The sequence below is a fragment of the Diorhabda carinulata genome, chromosome X (assembly GCF_026250575.1).
Source record: "Diorhabda carinulata isolate Delta chromosome X, icDioCari1.1, whole genome shotgun sequence".
Lineage (NCBI taxonomy): Eukaryota > Metazoa > Arthropoda > Insecta > Coleoptera > Chrysomelidae > Diorhabda > Diorhabda carinulata.
In genome coordinates, this window is record NC_079472.1 from 31,425,600 (window position 1) to 31,447,270 (window position 21,671).

Genomic DNA, 21,671 nt, shown 5'->3' on the forward strand with positions numbered 1-21,671 from the left:
TGTCGTTTTATTCATTCCTTTTACCACCACATCATTGGAGGTCGAATAATTGATACACTCTGTATAATACGTCAATAAATAAAGGTAAGTATAAATATTTCCATATTTAAAATATACCCTATAACTTATTTTTTTTTTAAATCGTTTTTAAACTGTTTTTTATTAATATTATTAATTTTTGTCGTTTTGACCTCGTCATTGTATTTCGAACGCATTAAAAAGTATTTGAATAATGAAAATAAATTGAAACACTCTGTATAGTACGTTTGAAAAATAAAAGTAAGTATAAATATCTCCATATTTAAAAAATAACTTATGACCTACGTAATAAAAGCCAAAAGCCGTAATTCAATTCAAATAGAATACAAAAAATGATATAAATTATATTAGTTTTCCATTTAGACATTTATCACGATAAGATTGATTAGTAAAATGGAATGAGCAAATACAATTTTTTCTAAATTCGTTTTTGAACTGGTCTTTTTTATTGATATTATTTTTTTCGTTTTTACTACCTCGTCATTGGACTTCGAATACAATAAAAAGTATTTGAAGTGAAAATAAATTGAAACACTCTGTATAACGAATGACCGTCCGGGCATTTTTGTTAAGTAACACAATCTCATTCGAATACTTTTATTTCGTTATTGTTCTGGATAAAGTCTCTAAATCCAATTTTCAGGATTCCATATGTTCACAACACTCAATTTATAATTCTTATCTATAGATTAACAAAACTCACTAAATCCTACACATAGTTGTTTTTTAATAGTGGTAGTGCCTAATAATTCATCTACAGCGCGGTCTAATTTACTCTAACCTTCAAAATATTCTACTGCAAAAGTGTCTTTTTGGACTTAGTGACTGCCGACGGTTCACATATATTTAGATGGATAACAACTTTATTTATTCTAACCTTCAAACTAAATCTTTTGATAAGGACATCATATACAAATCAAAAATGAACAAACAACGCGATTGCTTAAGTCACCAGCGCCGATTAAGTTTCGACCGACAAGCTACAACAGCATCCGAACCATATTGTAATATATATGGACAGTTTCTATTAACGGAAGCTTTTCCGACTAAGGAAGACAGAATGGCAACGATTTTTCTATCCTCCGAGGTTTCAGTTCAGTTATGCGCATTGTCAAGCATGCGCAGTATAGATAAAGTGTCTCGAACGAGAGAGAAAATGAATATTGTCGGCACCGTTACCATACCAAGACTACATAAATGATCCACACCACGTTGTTTTGTTTTTACCATCCTATCGCGTCGTATAAGTTGTTATATTTAGATGGATTATGACAATGTTATTTCTTATATCCAAATTGACGTCAACTGGAGGTCTTAACTGCTTGAACTACTAATATGACATCCCTCATAAAATACCGACGCGTAATTTGAAGGTACTGCTATCTCAGAACTAATGACATATTTTCAAGATAGAATATCACAAAAAATGAAAGTTTGAGAACTATTATAAAAAAAAGAAATTTGTCAATTCCAATCCTGTTAGGAGAAAAAATTGTAAGAGCACTTATTTCGTTACCCAAATAAAATCTATACAAAAAGGCTTGTTGAAGTAATCTGATAATCCTTCAATTATAATAATAATCTAAACATAACGTGTGTATTTATGAATAAGGTAAAAATAAAACTCGAAGAAAATATATATATATATATAAATAAATATTACATACAAAAATATATAATCAAAATGTTACATATTAAGTAATTCTAACCAATTTCAATAAATTTCATCACTTGAACTTCATAATACATCGCTTACAGTTAATTTAGTATTGTTTATAGCCGGTAGCCATCTATTAAAACATTTCAAGTCCTTATGAGTATTTGGGAACAAATGTATCACATTAATAGATTCTTAAAGTTATACATAACATTTATTAAAAGTCATTTTGAAAAATTTACCATAGATAACACTATACATTGTCAAAAGTACAAAAAAACACGAACAAAAAGAACAATAATGAGTCATCAAGAGAAACTGTCCCACGCCTACCAAAATTAAATTATCCAGTTTTGCCTCAAATTCCCCAACTTGATATGTAGTTATGCTAGCAGATCCATCTAGGGCTCTGAAGCTGAACTACAAAAATAATTCAACCATAGATGAACCATATATGGAGTCATTATATGTAAAGCAATTTTACTCTTTTATTGGGTTTCTCGATTGTAATATTCCGATGGAACTTAAATAAATAGCACACAATAAATAATCTTTTGTGTATAAAATATGTCTAATCAATCAAAAAGCTTTTAACACTAAACAGAAAAATGAAATGAATGACATCAATTATAATAAAACTACTTTTATTGATTTGTGTCTGGCTAAATGAAATCTGGTGTGATATTACTTAGTAGAGCTTCAAACAGATTGAACAAACAAAACGTTCAACAGTATTTGGCTACTTGTTTCGGTGACAGATTATGTACAAACACTTTTTATTAATTACTAATATTTTATGATTAACGTTTGACAAATTTTCATGATACTAGAGATAAATTTGTATTAGAAGTTCGTTTAGTAAGAAATTCTCTTCACTATATCCGTTTTCAAGATACAGGGGGTTATCAAAAAATTTATGATTTTGTAGAGTTTCACAAAGCTGTAATGAAGTGTATTAATATACTTTTAGTCTGACTAATTTGAAAATTATAAACAATGTTTGCAATTAGGTATATAATTAGTTTTATCATTAATTGAGTTTGATTAAGAATAATTTTTGGAAACTCAATGTAAATTATCAAAAATCCAGATATAGATATTTTTACTAATATTTACACATGTAAAATATTTTCATAATGAATAATTCCTTAATTTATCCATCCCCTTTTAATCTTGCTAAAATATTGACGAACCTTTTTGAGAAGATAGAAACATGGTTATACCCTTAAGAAGGAAATTAAACAAACTGACAGAGAAAAGGAAGTTTTGAAACTTTATTATTGTCCTTGACAAAGGTGGATATTGATCTGTCCCTAAAAGTTTGAATTTGGCCCGTGTTGTGACATTCTATTAGGAAATGGAGCGAAAAATAGAAGGGTAAAAAAATAAATTGGGTGTATGACAAAAGTAACAGATAAAACGATGTTTTTTTACGCTTAGTTTACGAGGTGTAGATGTTGAATTAATTCAAACATAAACAATTATAACCCTACTTCCATCTAGAAGAGAAAATTATTTTATCTCTAATAAACAAACTAACAGATCTAGATTTCAACTTCTTTTCTCTTTTTATATTTAAATAAATAAAAGCTGGCAATTACTGTATTTTATAACGGTAGTAAACAAGCATACATGACAGTTGGCAGAAATGACGGGTGGATCATAGACATCACAGAACAGTTGACAGATGGCGGAAACGATTGATTACATAACACACACTAAAATTGATACCAGAGACGACACGAAACACCTGGTAGTTGACGTGGCGGATTTGACGGATGATGTTACTTCCGTAGATATTTTAGATGTTGTACTTTCGTTCCAGAACCGATATTATGATGTAGACGATGAAAATTTTTCAACTGGAGTTTATTTGATTGGCGTAAATAAGTTTTTTATTATATTCTGATTTAAATGGAACAACCGATGTCAAATTTCGGTTAGGTTAATTTAGTGTAATGGAATTTTAATTAAATTAAGTGAAAAGGGTAGAAATTTGATGTGGATAGGAGCGTAAGATTGAACTTTGGTTAAGTTAAATTTACATCGTAAAATATAATGTAATTAATTTGGTTTCGGAAGATTTTCTATTATATTCTATAGATATTAATTTTTTTATTGTACTTTTACGTACAATCAGTGATGATATTCGTAGTGAACACACTGTTCACACTACCACTACACCAACACTCACAATTACACTGTCTAACTCGAGACTGAAGTCTCTGAAGACGATAAATTGTACTTTATAATAAATAAATTGTGAATGGAAAATGACAAAATTAATTACATTAATATGCAGTTGTGTTCATAATTCTTATCAATCTCGCGATAATATAATTCAATTATGTCTCGTTAATAAAGGGAGTGCGTGCGTTTCTAAATTGAACTTTGTGTTGATTACACGCGAGATAGTACAGTCATTTTCTACCTGTAAAATGTACAGAAAACGTGTTTGTTTTTATACTGTTCAAAAGGTTAATCCTCATAAATTACTCATCTTTTATTTAGTATCATATACTGGGTGTCGATCTTCATTCTTAATTTCTTTTCTCCCTATATTACAAAGTCTGGACACGAGCTGTCATTCACGCGATTGGTTAGATTCGAGATAATAAATTAATTGCTGTTTCAATAAGAAAAGCATGTGGGTATTTTTTCTCATTTAAAAAACGTGCATATCCTATTTAGATTTTCGTTTCTTTCAGACACTTTGAAATTCAATAGAATACATCTAAATATAACGCAAGCAAATGCAAGTTTGGTCTGTTTTGTTTACATTCGCATTTACTTGACAGGAGAGACAGATGACGTGCGCAAGCGCGGTCGCCATTAATTTCTTGATAGAGATCGTGTTCAAACTTTACTAAAATATATGAAACCCGGTATTTTATATTTCAAATTACTTTTGTATTTTCTTTTTTATGTTGTTTTCTTCAAATTTCAGTGTCTGGAAAGCTATTGGGCTTGGATTTTACCTTGGAGTTATATTGAAAGTAAATTTCAATAGATTTATTTTTTATAATAATATATAACACATTTCTCGCAAAATATTTGATGGATGTTTCAGACAAAAGGAAAAACATGCTTCTCTCATAAAGTCTTTGACGTATTACTTCTGTGAGACTTTCCAGCTTTTGCCATAGTGCATATTTCGACGACATGACTCGATTACTGAATTTTCCACCATTATCTGATTCCAATATTGTTTTTATTAGCCATCTCTGTTTGATTACAAATATATAAGATCAACTTAAGTTAGAACTAATCGTTGGTTTCCAAGGAAAAGATCACAATTCAATAGAGTCTCCATTTTGTATTAATCATCGGTGAAAGTCGACATTTTTCAATTTCGGTTATTTATTGTAGTTTTCGTCCATATCCTGTTTATTTAGATTTTATTTTATATCGTATTTATTTAGTTATTTGTGTGTTTGTTTTACAATTACATTACAATTTTACATATATTTGGAGTATGTACGAAAAATTTAGAAACACCCCGTATAACATACGAGGGAAAGTGATAATAATAAAAATTTGTACATAATAAGAATTTGTAAAATCAGTATAAAGATGATTTTTGTTATCGAGAACAAAAAGAATCCTGGATCCTGGATTGCATAAGTTCTATCCCTTCCTTTTAGCCGAAAACACGATAGCGCCTCTCACGTGGTCTTCTTTTGCGACGCCCAACGTCGGCAGTATTACGACGCGTACGGTGCCAGGCGCTGGTTTCGAAAAGTGCGTCGGTTTTTTGAAAACAAACTTTCGATTTTACGTGACCGTTAAAACGACAGTTACAATTTTTTTTTTATAGAAAATTTAGTGATTCGTTTTATGGTGTTTTTGTTTGTGAGTGTATCTGTGACAAACAATATTGATATTTGGATGTTTTTGTATAGTGTGCGTAAGTAAAAAACACAAAATATATAAATATATTACGACAAAGAACAATTGTTATGAGGGAAGTCATAATTTAATACTCAAAAAATTGAAATAATTACAAAAAAAAGCCAGTTGGCTAATACGACCCTTATATTCCTATTAATAACAAAAAAAGGCTACATATATAGATACAGGGTGATCTTGATAGGATCTTCACGTCCTATTCACATTTTTCTATAAATATTCAGATGTTGTCTCACTGCTAGTAAAAAGTGGGGAGATGCCCCTTCATGCTGAAAATACATCCCTCGGATAATCACGTTCTCGTTGGCAAACAAATTTGGCAATATATACACCTTAAAGAACTGTCTCTTACGTTCTTAATTTATTTAGACTTTACACTACATTTAACTAACATATATCACTGCGTTAAATAAGCTAGTTTATATACCTAAAACGAAGTTCGCAAAAATTCTAGAAAATAAAAAAACAAAACAAATAAATAGACGTTCCTAGAAATTGGTTCTAGAGAAATAATATAAATAAATCGCCTGCTATGATAAAAAATATGTAAAAATATAAAAAAAATGTATAAAACGTTCCTCGCATTCGCCGAAGTTTAGAATTGCTTTATAGCCGAACAGGACCGGGCTCATGGTCCCTATCACGCTCTCGTTAACCGGAAATGACATTTCGGAATAGCGATATTGGTACAGACGATCTTTTCGTAGGACTCTGCTTACTTTTGATTGAGTAATATTAAGTTACTTATCTACTGTTCAGGCAGAGTTCACAAAAGATCAGTTTGAAATGTCCGAATCACACACTCTAGATGTAATAATCTTTTATCTTCTTTTTCTACTTTCTTCCATAATAGGTGTACATTCTACATCCTGGCTCTAGATTGGAACACCACCTTTTTCGTGGTCGATCTCTACCTCCGTGTTCTATTTTGAGATTCATTCCTTGCTATGCACTCTATCACCTGTCATTCACATAATCGTCCGAAGTTTCCGCTTCTTTTTCGTTCTAATTTGTTTTTCCCGAGTTTTCATTCCTGTGGTCTCTAAGAGTGCTTCGTTTTTGATGTTTCAGGTCTTGTTTCTGATGTATAGGTTGTTTTTACCGCCGTACTACGTTCCGAATACATACTTATAGCACAAAATTTTGATTTCTCTGTCACCAATTCCGTAATCTCAACGTTTTCCATGATTTCATGGGACTAAGCCAGTCTCCTCCATTGACTGGTATGGGTTTTCGATGAAATAATTTTTGTTTAATGAAAAATATGAATTGGAATGGAACCATCGGTCTTACGAGCGACTATCCGAAAGGTTAAATTCGAATACTTTGTTTTCTCATTACGTATTTTCTAATAAGTCATTGAAGATCCCCCTTTCCTCACACATCCATTAAGACAACCAATAAAGGGTCATTAAAGACGACGCTTACATAATGTAGGCAATCAAATTACAATGAGTAACATCTACCCCAATCCGCTGTTCTATTTATATCTTATCTGGAGTTTAGTCAACGGTAAAGTAAAGCGTCAATGTTTTGATGGAAGATTATATTAGACATTTTGCGTACGGCGGGAATATTATGCCGAACGAAGAAGATTTATGGTTTCATTTGTCGGTGTAGATCTCTACTTAATACTGTTCAAGTGGGATTACCCCGTTTTTATATTACTCAAATAGAATTTTTTGTTTTAATACATATTTTCCAAATTGATTTGATAATATACGATTCAAAGCAACTAATTATCTCTTGTGGGACTACGCCTTAAACTGTAATGTAATGTAATAGTTTTTAAACTTACGTAATTTATTTATAACACTAATTATCATTCACGAAACTTATTCACTAATATTTGACGCGCTAATTTATTTAAATACATCGTTTGGTTTTATTTACTGACTTTGGCTGCTAAACTATCACTTGTTTATTATATCCAAATATTCTAGATAATTCGGATTCCTAGAATCTCCAAAACGTCGTAATAATAAGGTTTTCTTAGATATTGTATCTATAAAAACAGCTTATAAAGACAATACGAAGAATTACACAAAAAACCATAATTTAAATTATGCGCATCCACCAAATTTTAGTATCGATTATCGTAATAGAACAGGATCGGCTTCACGATTTATATCAGTGAACGATTTCCATATCATACTAAATCCTCTTCTACTTTTTCAGAAAATATATTTTGGTCTTTTTTGCTATTCCCTTATCGATTTTTTTGAAATCCAATTTCCACAAAATTTTTTATTTTACTTATCAGACAAACATTGTACCGAAATTCAACAGTGTTGTCGGTTTATCTTACAGCTCTTTTAGTTATAAAAATCAGCACTAGAGATGAATTTTTAATTATTATTATGTATTATAATCGCGAGCAAAAAAATCGACTCGCGATCAAAAGTTTGTAACAACAAATAGTCCGGTCCTAACTTAAACTAACCTAACTTAACCTAACCTAACTTAACCTAACCTAACTTAACCTAACCTAACTTAACCTAACCTAACTTAACCTAACCTAACTTAACCTAACCTAACTTAACCTAACTTAACCTAACTTAACCTAACTTAACCTAACTTAACCTAACCTAACTTAACCTAACCTAACCTAACCTAACTTAACCTAACCTAACTTAACCTAACTTTGTTTCTTCAATTCTTATTGGTTACGTAAGAAAGTTTCAGTCTTAATTTATAGCATCCCTTGTATTAGAAATGAATAATTAACATTGAGTAGTATTTACATAGAGAATTATTCAACAATTTTAGCTGTTTATATTTACAAATTCATTGCGTTTGCATTCATTTCTAATGAATCAAGCAAACAGGGTATTTCCCCGGAGAATACAAGGGTCACAAAAAGGAAGTAGCCTCTGAATACTGGATTAGAATGAATTGTAAATACACTCTAGAAATTAACTGTTGTTTATTGGGGAATACTATAATATTGTAGGGTTTTAAACTCACTCATTCTTGAATGTTGGCGATATTCGTACTGAATACAATGTACGCGCGTTTCGATAACCAAGTTATCGTCTTCAGAGAATGAAGGTAAACTGTTTAGTTAGTTTGTGTTAAGTTGTATTGAAGTCTGCGATGAATAAAGACAAAGTTCAAGACAACGTGCAAGGTCAAAATATTCCATAGATGAATGTTGCATATCGCTTGCTATTCCATTATTAAAAGGAAACAAATTCTTAACCTCAAATTTTGTTTAATATTTTGTAAAAGGTTTAAAAATGAGAAAAACAAAACTAAGTAAGTAAGTAACGAAGTAAAAATATTAGTCAAGGGATTACTTTCAATAATTATATCTGCTGCTCCCTTTTTTTTTGGAACTTGATGGATAGGTTGGTTGTTAATCCCAAATTAAGTAGAATTCACCCTAGAAATGCAGTTTGGCACACTAATAATGTTTCAAGTACGAGATATTGTTTGAAAAAATTATATGAACTTGCTAAAAGCTTTGGCATAGTAGATGAAATCAATTCTTCGAAACTAGACTTTCAGGAATGATTTTATCTATGGTTTCAACATTAGTCTTAATTCTACGTATCTGTTTTACTTCGTATACGATGATATAAGTTGATATTTCAAATATTTCTCCATGTATTTTCATTTTTCCATGTAGGTTTTATGGATTGAAATTTTTATTTTCCATTTTTCAATACAAATCCTTTATCAAAACGCCCTCTCGCTTTTTTCTTTCTACATGTGATGATATTTTTAATTCCCAATGACTAGTTTATTCCGAAAGCTTTTCCCGGTATCATAAGTCTTTTTATAATGCAAAAAAATATAAAAACCTTGTTTACGCTCGGTTGTTCGAAAAAACTCTTTGTTTGGTAATAAAAATTGTCGGCTCTGAGGAACGTTCCTGTCAGGTTTATTATTACGATTCTATTCGTTGGGTTTGTTAACTCCGAACGTCTCTCAGTCGCCGTAACTACTTTTTTTTTTCTTCAAAGGAATGAAACAAACAAATTACGGAAAAGCGCTGCTGAATGCTGTTTGTTAGGGTTAAATGACTTCAGTTTTTAAAATTACAATATAAAGTTAAGTCGTTAAGTCGATATATCTATTAAATTAGTCCAGTCTTTTTAGGTTTTATCTGTGGAAAAGTTCCTAGTGAGCTGAATTTTTTTATGCGCCTTTGTTACAGTGTTGTAATGAAGATGTGAAAAATCGACATCGATATCGTGCCGGATAAAAAAGTTATAAAGGTCACGAAAATCAGTTTTTCGCAAATATCTCGCGATGTATTGATCGGAGGTAAAAAATAGTTATCATAAAAATTCTTCCTAGTAAAATTATCTACAAAAAATATCTTTTGCATTTTTCTGTAAAATCAACCGTTTTCGGAGAAGAGCGATGAGAAAGCGACTATATGATAACGATGCACCTCCTACGAAGTAGACACAGACAATCTGCAAACAATTTTTTCTGTAAATTTTTTGCTGGACATTTTTCTTCGAATTCCTCATAGTTTTCGAGTTAATCACGATTCAAAATATTTTTAAATGGTATAAACCCATTTTGAGGTGAAAATTTTGAGGTTAGGAGCAAATACATTTTTTTGTAGAAAATTTTGTACTCTACATTTCTTGTTACGATAGTTTTTTTCGAATTCTTCATAGTTTTCGAGTTAATCACGATTCAAAATATTTTTAACTGTATAAACCCATTTTGAGACGAAAATTTTGGGGTTAGTAACAAATACCTAAGACACTTTTTTGTAGAAAATTTTGTACTCTACATTTCTTGTTACGATAGTTTTTTTTGAATTATTCATAGTTTTCGAGTTAATCACGATTCTAAATATTTTTAACTATATAAACCCATTTTGAGGTGAAAATTTTGAGGTTAGGAACAAATACCTAGGATACTTTTTTGTAGAAAATTTTGTACTCTACATTTCTTGTTACGATAGTTTTTTTCGAATTTTTCATAGTTTTCGAGTTAATCACGATTCAAAATATTTTTAACTGTATAAACCCATTTTGAGACGAAAATTTTGGGGTTAGTAACAAATACCTAAGACACTTTTTTGTAGAAAATTTTGTACTCTACATTTCTTGTTACGATAGTTTTTTTCGAATTTTTCATAGTTTTCGAGTTAATCACGATTCAAAATATTTTTAACTGGATAAACCCATTTTGAGACGAAAATTTTGGGGTTAGTAACAAATACCTAAGACACTTTTTTGTAGAAAATTTTGTACTCTACATTTCTTGTTACGATAGTTTTTTTCGAATTTTTCATAGTTTTCGAGTTAATCACGATTCAAAATATTTTTAACTGTATAAACCCATTTTGAGACGAAAATTTTGGGGTTAGTAACAAATACCTAAGACACTTTTTTGTAGAAAATTTTGTACTCTACATTTCTTGTTACGATAGTTTTTTTCGAATTTTTCATAGTTTTCGAGTTAATCACGATTCAAAATATTTTTAACTGTATAAACCCATTTTGAGACGAAAATTTTGGGGTTAGTAACAAATACCTAAGACACTTTTTTGTAGAAAATTTTGTACTCTACATTTCTTGTTACGATAGTTTTTTTCGAATTTTTCATAGTTTTCGAGTTAATCACGATTCAAAATATTTTTAACTGTATAAACCCATTTTGAGACGAAAATTTTGGGGTTAGTAACAAATACCTAAGACACTTTTTTGTAGAAAATTTTGTACTCTACATTTCTTGTTACGATAGTTTTTATCGAATTTTTCATAGTTTTCGAGTTAATCACGATTCAAAATATTTTTAACTGTATAAACCCATTTTGAGACGAAAATTTTGGGGTTAGTAACGAATACCTAAGACACTTTTTTGTAGAAAATTTTGTACTCTACATTTCTTGTTACGATAGTTTTTTTCGAATTTTTCATAGTTTTCGAGTTAATCACGATTCAAAATATTTTTAACTGTATAAACCCATTTTGAGACGAAAACTTTGGGGTTAGTAACAAATACCTAAGACACTTTTTTGTAGAAAATTTTGTACTCTACATTTCTTGTTACGATAGTTTTTTTCGAATTTTTCATAGTTTTCGAGTTAATCACGATTCAAAATATTTTAAACTGTATAAACCCATTTTGAGGCGAAAATTTTGGGGTTAGGAACAAATACCTAAGACACTTTTTTGTAGAAAATTTTGTACTCTACATTTCTTGTTACGATAGTTTTTTTCGAATTTTTCATAGTTTTCGAGTTAATCACGATTCAAAATATTTTAAACTGTATAAACCCATTTTGAGGCGAAAATTTTGGGGTTAGGAACAAATACCTAAGACACTTTTTTGTAGAAAATTGTGTACTCTACATTTCTTGTTACGATAGTTTTTATCGAATTTTTCATAGTTTTCGAGTTAATCATGATTCAAAATATTTTCAACTGTATAAACCCATTTTGAGACGAAAATTTTGGGGTTAGTAACAAATACCTAAGACACTTTTTTGTAGAAAATTTTGTACTCTACATTTCTTGTTACGATAGTTTTTTTCGAATTTTCCATAGTTTTCGAGTTAATCACGATTCAAAATATTTTTAACTGTATAAACCCATTTTGAGACGAAAATTTTGGGGTTAGGAACAAATGCCTAAGACACTTTTTTGTAGAAAATTTTGTACTTTACATTTCTTGTTACGATAGTTTTTTTCGAATTTTTCATAGTTTTCGAGTTAATCACGATTCAAAATATTTTTAACTGTATAAACCCATTTTGAGACGAAAATTTTGGGGTTAGTAACAAATACCTAAGACACTGTTTTGTAGAAACGTTTGTATCTCAAAACCTCCCAGAATCTAGAAACACTGATTTTCGTGTCCTCTTGACCTTGTAAATTGCAGTAGATCTTGTCAATTTGTGAGTAACAAGTTGAAAAAAGGTTTTGTTAATTTCTAACCTCAAAATAATTTTAAGGAAATAGTATACGACTTAGTTTCTAGTTGCGTGTCGCACATTTTGTTCAAATATTTATGTACCACACACCATAAGACAAAATAGTTGCTCAAAAATGAAGGATATTGATTAAATTCGACATTAAAAGCCAGAAAAAACAAAAATTAAGGATATATCTTAAAAGGGCATATATTTATCAACTATTTAATTCCAAAATCGATTCATAAAATACTTAATTATATAAAAAGAATGTTTAAACAATAGATAATATTTTGTGAAACCCCTGTATCACAGTAGCACATTTTTTGTCGTGCTTTCAACCAAATTGTCCAGTTGTCGATGCTTTATGAGACTCAAGATCGATGCAGTAAAGGAAACAAACCTTTTCTATTTCTTCTAAAACCATCGTAACCCGATGAGGATCCTCCTTGAGAAATTAGTCAAAAAACCCGTACAGGGATTCAAAAAAGTGTTCAAATTGATTGCATGGCTTATGTCGACCTCTGTAGATAAAAAAGGAAATTCTGTATTTAGATTTTTCAATGCAGACTCTGAAAATAGCATAAAAACATCCTTTAAACCAACACCGAAACTAGGTTATGTTTTTTATCTAAGGCTAGCAAATTTCCATAAACAATTTCACATACATTAAGTCAGTTTTGAATAAAGTACGATTCAGAATTATGTATACATTACAAACTTTGGTTAGTTTTCTTTGAGAGGAATCCATTTTAACTTTTTAATTATTCATAGTGACATCTCTTAACAAATTATTACATCAAAATAGTAATAACGAACTGGTTCAACATTCTAATAAGTAGCGCTTCGTCGTAAATATTTCCGAGGGAATTTATTATCGAAAAGTGGATTGTTCAATAATAAATTCTCGTTTAATGACCACATAACCTCACATAAAATATCATTCGTATTGCCATTAAATAAGTTACAAATGACTTCTGTTTACAGCATAATTTAATGACACTCCAACTTAAATTAAACTCTGATAGACAATTTGATAAATTTATATACAATCTGATAATTATTTTGTTCAAATATAAATAGTTCGAATTGGATTTATTCATCTGTCGATATAAATTAACCTATTCTATGTTTTTTCAAATAAATTAAGAAATAAATCGATAGTTAGATGAAAATAGTGAATTTTTCGATTCTATAATGTACAGACGAAAAGAATTAGCAGAAGGCATTAAAGAAAACATTTTATTATCAAGCAAAAACAATTATTAGTATAGTTAAATTTCTTCAAAATAATCAATTTAGAAAACCATTCGAGTGACCAATGGACATTGTACTGTTGGTACAAGACCCCACAATCGAAAAAGAAGAAGAAACCATCTAGCCTGTTCTGCCTTAAGTTGGAATTGGCATATGGCAAAATTTGATTCTTCATTTCAATACTATTCATGGAAATGGAGGGCTATTGGTACCTGTATGGAAAAAAGGATTTTGGCGCCCCTTAAGGCACTAAAACTTTCTCTTATCTTTATTTCTAGGAAAGCTAAAACTGATGTATATCAAGTGCGGGCAACGTTTAACCATTGATGATTATTTCAGGTCACAAATCCTTATTAAAGCGTTCATCAAAAGTGTCATTTCTTACGCAAGCTGAATTACCTGAAAAGGATTGTTCAAGAGCTGTAGTCGAAGATGATGTCATCGCTTTATCGGGCTCTGCACCAGTAGAAACTGTTTGGAGCAGGACCTGATGTTATGAATAATATACACCAAGTTTGCATATTTGATTATAAAGCAGATATTTGGGAAAAAATTATTATAACCAGTATCCTATAAAGTGTTAATGTTGATTGTTTTTTTTTGCAATTTTTGCGCCTCCTGTCCAACATACTGCGTTTAATCTTACAATTCATCATTTTGATATTATTGAACACTAAACTTTTTGCAATTTGACTTATCCAAAGACTATTTTGTGTTAATGACCGCTTCTTCAGAGTTTATCTTCAAAAGTCTAACCCTCTTATTAATGAATTTCTATGGAGAATCTTCATTAATCGAAAAAATCATATTTTGGAAACTCTAGGTACCAAATTTGGTGGATAATAAATAACTTCGAAGCCTTTCTTAGTTCTGCGTGAGGTGCAATGATAGATCTGACTCTAGTTAGTCTAGTTGAATAAAAACTTTTTTCTTCTGTAATTTCACAAAATGGGCATGGTAAAAACCTTTACCAAACACTTGTTTTAATGTATTATAAGTGTAAATTGCAGTTTTCTCAAATTTCACAACAATCCGTTACTCGAAAACAACCTCATTACAAACGAAAGCCACGGCTACACTGGTTAGTCTACAGACACATGAAATAACCTCAAAATTTTGTTCTCAACAGTTTTTTATCTGGTTTTAAGTTTAGGAGATATTTGCAACGAAAATATAGTAGTTGGTTGAAGCGGTCACTAAAATTTGAAATTAAATAAAATTGATTTATAAATATAGGATTGGAACAAAGATGTTTTCGAATTTGCTTTCCCTGTGTTTCATTTGAATAATGTAGGTATTAAAAAATGTATCTCAAAATGTCTATTTTGCGGTTTTATCATTGACATGAGTTTCATATTTTTCCCTTCATCGTTTTCCATACGCATCGAAATGTCACTTAGCCTTCATTTTACCTGAAATATATATTCCATGAGTTGCTTTCAAATAGGAATCGAATAAAAAACGTTTTGAATAAAATATAAGGGTTTAGAATGAAGTATTCATGTTTTCGAAGTATTTCAAAGACAACTCGCTTTAAATCTTCCCAAAAATTTAGTTCCAAATAATTTATAATACCCGTTTATAGAAAATTACATGAACGAAACTCGTAATTATTTCATTTTTAGAAGCTAGATTTGTGGTAGTTTCCCAAGGAATTGTTCATAGATATTCCCAAACTCTTGTGTGATAAGAAAATAAAAATTACGAAACAAAAAATAGTCTTTGGATAGATGATGGATGGAGAGAAAAGAAAATGGCAAGAATAGCATGGATAGCGACAAAAAAGAAATGGAAGATTATGGAAGATATAGATGAGAAAGAGAAGCGCAAAGCTAAATAAAAGCGAAATAAAATTGTGGATGAATAAAATATTGGAGGAATTAGACAATTAGACCAATGCATTAAACATCAAAATAGGAAAAAATTCTAGTGGAGAATATATTGAAAAACCAAGTTAATTTTTTATTGTGGTATGAGAGACTTATGAGAAATTAAATTCAAAAGTTTCGAGTTAATTTGTGTTATTCATCATGGGAGACAGAAAAAACACAGTAGAGGCCGATCAGTTTACTGAACTTTGGAATTTTCAGCACATCGGTGAGTTTTATCATAAAAATACTTTATACAAAAATTGTAGATCATAAAATTATCTACAAAAAACGTATAATACTTTTTTTGGTACGAGTTACCGTTTCTGAGATATAACGATTGAAAAAAATATAAAAGTTGTCGTATTCAATGATTTTACAAATATATAACCGAGACTTGTTGTGAGTATTTGTAACAAATTTCTGTTGATTGGTGGGAACTGTCATAAGTTCATCAAATAAATTATCAATTGACGAAGATGTTCTGCAGCTTTGGTATTTCTCGTGCAATCATTACAGCCAATAAATACAAGAAAACCGAAACATTGAAACTTTTACAACTTTTTGAATGGCTATATCTCAAAAACGGTAATTCGTAGAAAAAAAGTTTTAATACGTTTTTTGTAGATAATTTTATGATCTACAATTTTTGTCTACTGTATTTTTATGATAAAACTCACCGTTTTGCTGATAATCCCGAAAAGCTCATTTTTTTGATCTTTGACCTTGAATAAAATTTTTTCCATACACGGAAACGAAATTTTATTTTCAGTTGTATTTTAAACAATTTCACTGATTTTCAGCTTGATGCGAATTTATGTTATTTTTTGGTCTAATTTGACCGGACTATGTGTATCGCAATATTTACAGAAAGCGCTTAAATGCAAATAATTCAAAAAAGGTTATTGGCAATGACTTGAGGTGGAATTAATCATATTTTGTGGTATTTTTTGGTAATTAATACAGAATAGTGAGAGTTTAGAGTTCAATGTGTGCGTTTGATTTGAGCAGAGTCGAACCTAAGTCCAATTTATATCCATAAATAAAATTATATTAATTATTTCATTTTCAAAAAATTTTAAAAACATAATTTTTGTGTAGCGTCAATATACAATACTCTCATGACTTCGGAATTCAAAATATTGTCACAAATTCTTCTAAAATTGAAAAATAACATTAAGCAAGAACCTCAAGAACGAAGAGATAATTGATAACAAGTTTAAGAGGTTCAAAATCAGTTTTAATAAAACTGCGCAACGTAAAGTTATTTTAAGTTTAGTTAGGGATTAAATTTAGATAAAAAAGAAGACTAGACAATCGCAAATAAGTGAGGTTAATAGCTTCAGCTTTCATATTGCTTAATATGAATGGATGTCACCAAACATTCGACTTCTATAGCGAAATGTTGGTGAAACCAAGCTTCTTAAATATATTCTTGATACTAAATTAATACAAAATGGCTTCGCTTATCGTTCTATCAGGCTGAATATCTAGAAATATGGAAGGAGGCAATAAAGAAGGGAGTAGGGACAATCTAAAGAGGAAACGAGCAGAGATAGAGGGAGATATTCATTTATTTAGCTTGTTAGAAGTCTTTGTGAATCATTTTGTATAATATGGAATGAATTATAATAATAAAACAATGATTTTGGTCAATATTTCGATAATCATATTTAACTGTTTTTCAATTTTCAACATTCTATTGCTTGTTTTTCATTGTTTGCTCGCTCGATATTTGAAAATATTTTCATTTAATAAACTCCAACAGCGAAATTCATCGTTTATTATATTTTCGTTGTGCTCACATATTTCAAATTATACGTGGAAGTAAATGAACTACATTGAACTACAGTCAACGTTGGTAACAGGCACCAAATTCCGTGCTATTTACAATATTTTGTTCTTATATTAAAAATATACAAAGTTGTCCCAAAGTAATATACAAAAATCATGTAGAAGCATGTACTTTACATATTTAGAAAGACCTCCAAGTACTAAAAGCACACTAAGCAGTATTATTGCAAAATTACCTTACAACAAAACATTAAGCAGTAGTTTATAGTAAAGTTTTCAAAGAAACAAACACAAATAATGTTGAACACTCCATAGATGATCCAGATGCTCAGAATTTTGTGACATTTTCTTGAGGCGTTGTGAGTTAACGATTTGTTTGAGTTTGAGCTACCGAGCTAGATAAAATCCCTACTGGATTTAGATAGAACAGAAACAGCGCTTTCAAAAACATGTTTGAGTGAGAATCTTCGTAGATTAAGCAGCAGGTTTTTGTAGTTTAGTGGAGACTCTAAATCTCGTCGTTTCTAGCAATTTTGGACATTCAATCGGGCAAAAGTATAAGAACAAACATCTACAAAACTATATTGAACTGTCAAAGAATAAATAGATTGATGGATTGGTAAAAAGTGTACAGTACAGATTTATCGGCATCCAAGGCAGTGAAAAACCTTCTTGTCTAATTGGTCAAACGGTTGATTATTGGATAATGGTCACAGAAGTACATGGCTTGACCTAGAGATGGCGGTAGTTGCTTGAAGTACACAATCAATACAACATTTTAAGTTTGAGATGCCACGTTGTTTAATATTTGTTTGGCAGCGATGAATAGTGAACGTCTTCAGCGAATTTGTAAAGGTGAAAAAAATTGCACATTGTTTAAATTTAATTAAATCAAAGCCTTATATACTTTTTTTATAAAAATGATAATAACGTTTATTCAGAGGAAAAAACATTGAATAGACTTAAGTAATTACGTATCAAAAACTTATTTCTCTTTGCACGACTATGTCCATTTGAAACTTTAATATATTTTTAGTTCATTTTAACAAATTAAAGTAGAATCGAATCACCACAAGATTTTACTCTGAAACAATTACGATGTACAGAAAGTACCATAATAGTACGGTCAATTTAGACATTCGAAGTGACATAAATTCCCATCAAGCTGAAAATAAGTAAAATTTTTTAATATACAATTAATTTCCGTGTATGGAAACAATTTTATATATATTTATAGTTTTTCGAGATTATCAGCAAAACGGTGAGTTCTATCAAAAAAATACTTCAGAAAAAAATTGTAGATCATAAAATTATCTACAAAAAACGTATTCAAACTTTTTTCCTACGAGCCAACGTTTCTGAGATATAATGATTCAAAAAGTTGTCGTATTTAATGGTTTCACCGATATATAACCGAGACTTGTTGTGAGTATTTGTAAGAAATTTCTGTTGACTGATGGGAACTGTCATAAGTTCATCAAATAAATTATCAATTGACGAAGATGTTCTGCAGCTTTGGTATTTCTTAATCATATAGCCATTAAATAAGACAGTAAATCTGAAACATAATTTTTACAACTTTTTGAATCGTTATATCTCAGAAACGGTGGCTCGTAAGAAAAAAAGTATTGATACATTTTTTGTAGTTAATTTTATGATCTACAAATTTTGTCTAAACTATTTTTATAATAAAACTCACCGTTTTGCTGAAAATTGCGAAAAACTAATTTTTTCGACTATTGACAGTGAAAAAAAATTTTTTCCATACGATGGGAACGATGGGGAACATTCAAATCTTATTTTCAATGGTATTTTAAACAATTTTACTGATTTTCAGCTTGATGGGAATTTATGTAGCTACACTCTTATTTTTCGGTTTAATTTGACCGGACTATAAAATGTAGATTTCGTATTTAATTTTCAGTTGAATTTAGAACTACTATAATTTTTGAAAACAACTAGAAATTTCTATTCAATTTAACTGTAAGGTTTTCTTAAAAAATTACATTTCATTTAATATTAAGAAAGTTAGTTCTTCGTTTCTAAGTTGGAATTTTCTATCACAAAATTGCACCAAAGTAATTATTCAATCTATAAATCGAGCCTCGATCCATTGAATTTTACGACCCTAAACGGGGCTAATTATGATTAGAGGTCTCTTAATAAATCTTGTAAGAGGTAACTTATAAACAAACTTCGACTGAATGCGTTCTCGAATAATAAAAACCTCTAATTATCATAACTTTATGCTAACGTTTCATAAATTTACTGTCTGTTTATAAATATTAAATAATTGATCGTAAAATTTTTTGTTTTTGAATTATCCCAGTTTTACATTACAAATCTAGAAGATTTCATCGAGTAATATTTCACTGTCTCAAAATCGCTTCAACCTACCGATCAACTATAATTTTTTTATCTGGTAAACGCCCCGTAGATGTCACGAAGACTATTTGTCTTACTGAAGATGGATTAAAGCTCGAAACTAACAACTTTAGAGTATACTAATAGAATTACTCATAGTCAGATGTAATTTGTTATTTACGTTGAACTGTCTCAATATATTTAACACGGTATTCTGTTTAATTAAATGCACCAGGTATTAAACAATTTACGAATACAAATAAAAAAAATACATATTAAAACGGACGTAGAAAAAATGTTTTCTATTACTGAGAAAAAAATTTGTGATGGGTTGATCATCCATTTGGTATACACGAATGTGTTCTGCGCGCTCTTGCGATGATTCAAGATATAGTCTATAGTAGTTTAAACCGTGACGTGCTTAATTGGAGAAGTTAGGCGAGTGAAAAGCTGTCTCGAATTGAATAGAAATATACTATAATAGTGTGTGTGTGTGGTGTTGTTAATTATAAATTATATATTTATATCGATGTTCTATTGAATTTGTATTTTAATTTGTTTTAGGTTCATGGATGTTCTAACGAATATGAAAAACCAGTGATTTGTTCGATTTTTCAAATTCTATTGGATTACATCGTAAATTCGGTGCATTTTTATCAGTTTTTTCGAGTTTTCACCATGATCGGACAGGAATAATTGATAGGTGAGTCACAAATAGAACAAATCAAATAATTCAATATTAAAATCGAGCTTCACTGTCTTTTTTGTTTATTTCCATGAAATATGTCGAGATTTGCATTGTTTTCGAAGTGTTTCCAATTTTCAAATTATCTCGTTCGAATGTTTCATAGAACTTAATTATGTTTTATGAGAATTTTTTTGAATAACAACACTTTCTTATAATGCATATATATTTTCGTTCAAAAATTCCATATGGAATTGATAAAAAATCTTCAAATTTTGATGAAAACACTCCCTCTGTTTAACACTCACATTTCCTGAGTTGACAGTGAAATCATTCAAATGCTAGTACGAGAAATGTCAGTCACAACATCTTCATAATTCCAAGTTTTTTTTTATTTCCCGAAAACTCTTCGACAACATTTTTGAATAACTTACAAGAAGCTTTTTCATTGACCGACTTTCAAACTGATCTTACGTATCTGAGTGCCAACAAATGTTTCCAGTTTCAGTTTCTACTCATTTGAACATAATAACTAGACATGAGTCACTCTTGAGTCACTATAAATTAACAGACGGTACTATTAGCTAGAAACTTGTAGCGCCCTCTGTGAAATCCATCGTTCCTGAGATACAACTTCACATAATACAGGATGTTCTACCGGAAGTCGACTGTGACTTTTTTACTTTAAATAGAACGTAATCTACGTAAAATTTTAGTATACTTTTGTCTAAAAACTTTTTTTGAAAAATGCATACTTTTCGAGTTATTAATTTTTTTGTAAAAAATTTGACAGTTGCAGATCCTTATAAATTATTTTTTTACGAGGACACCCTTAACGATATGAAAATGGTTTCTGTTCGATTACTTTTAGCAAGGTCAGATGTATTTGATTCTTTGTTGAAAAATTTTTCATTCTATACAGTGTGTGTATAAAAAGTGTTGAAAGTTTAACTTCATAAATATCAAATTTCTTTTTTTTTTAAATAGAACTACTCGGTTTTTTATATTTTAATATATTTAGAGGTAAAAAATAAGGCAAATTCATGTATACTTTCCTGCATTACAATAGAAAATGTGATTCTATTAAAAAAAATGAAGAAATTTGATATTTATGAAGGTAAACTTTGAACAATTTCTAAACACATCCTGTATAAAATTCAAAATTTTTCAATATAAATTCAACTACGTCTAACATTGATAAAAGCAACCGAG

The 21,671-nt window shown here is 29.8% G+C and overlaps 1 long non-coding RNA gene across 1 annotated transcript; it reads left to right on the forward strand.

Moving 5' to 3' along the window:
• The first annotated feature begins 5,396 nt into the window (after positions 1-5,396).
• Positions 5,397-21,609, forward strand: LOC130902047 (uncharacterized). The gene is made up of 2 exons (XR_009060353.1): positions 5,397-5,603; positions 20,339-21,609. It is a non-coding gene; the product is annotated as an uncharacterized LOC130902047 (long non-coding RNA).
• The last annotated feature ends 62 nt before the right edge of the window (positions 21,610-21,671 follow it).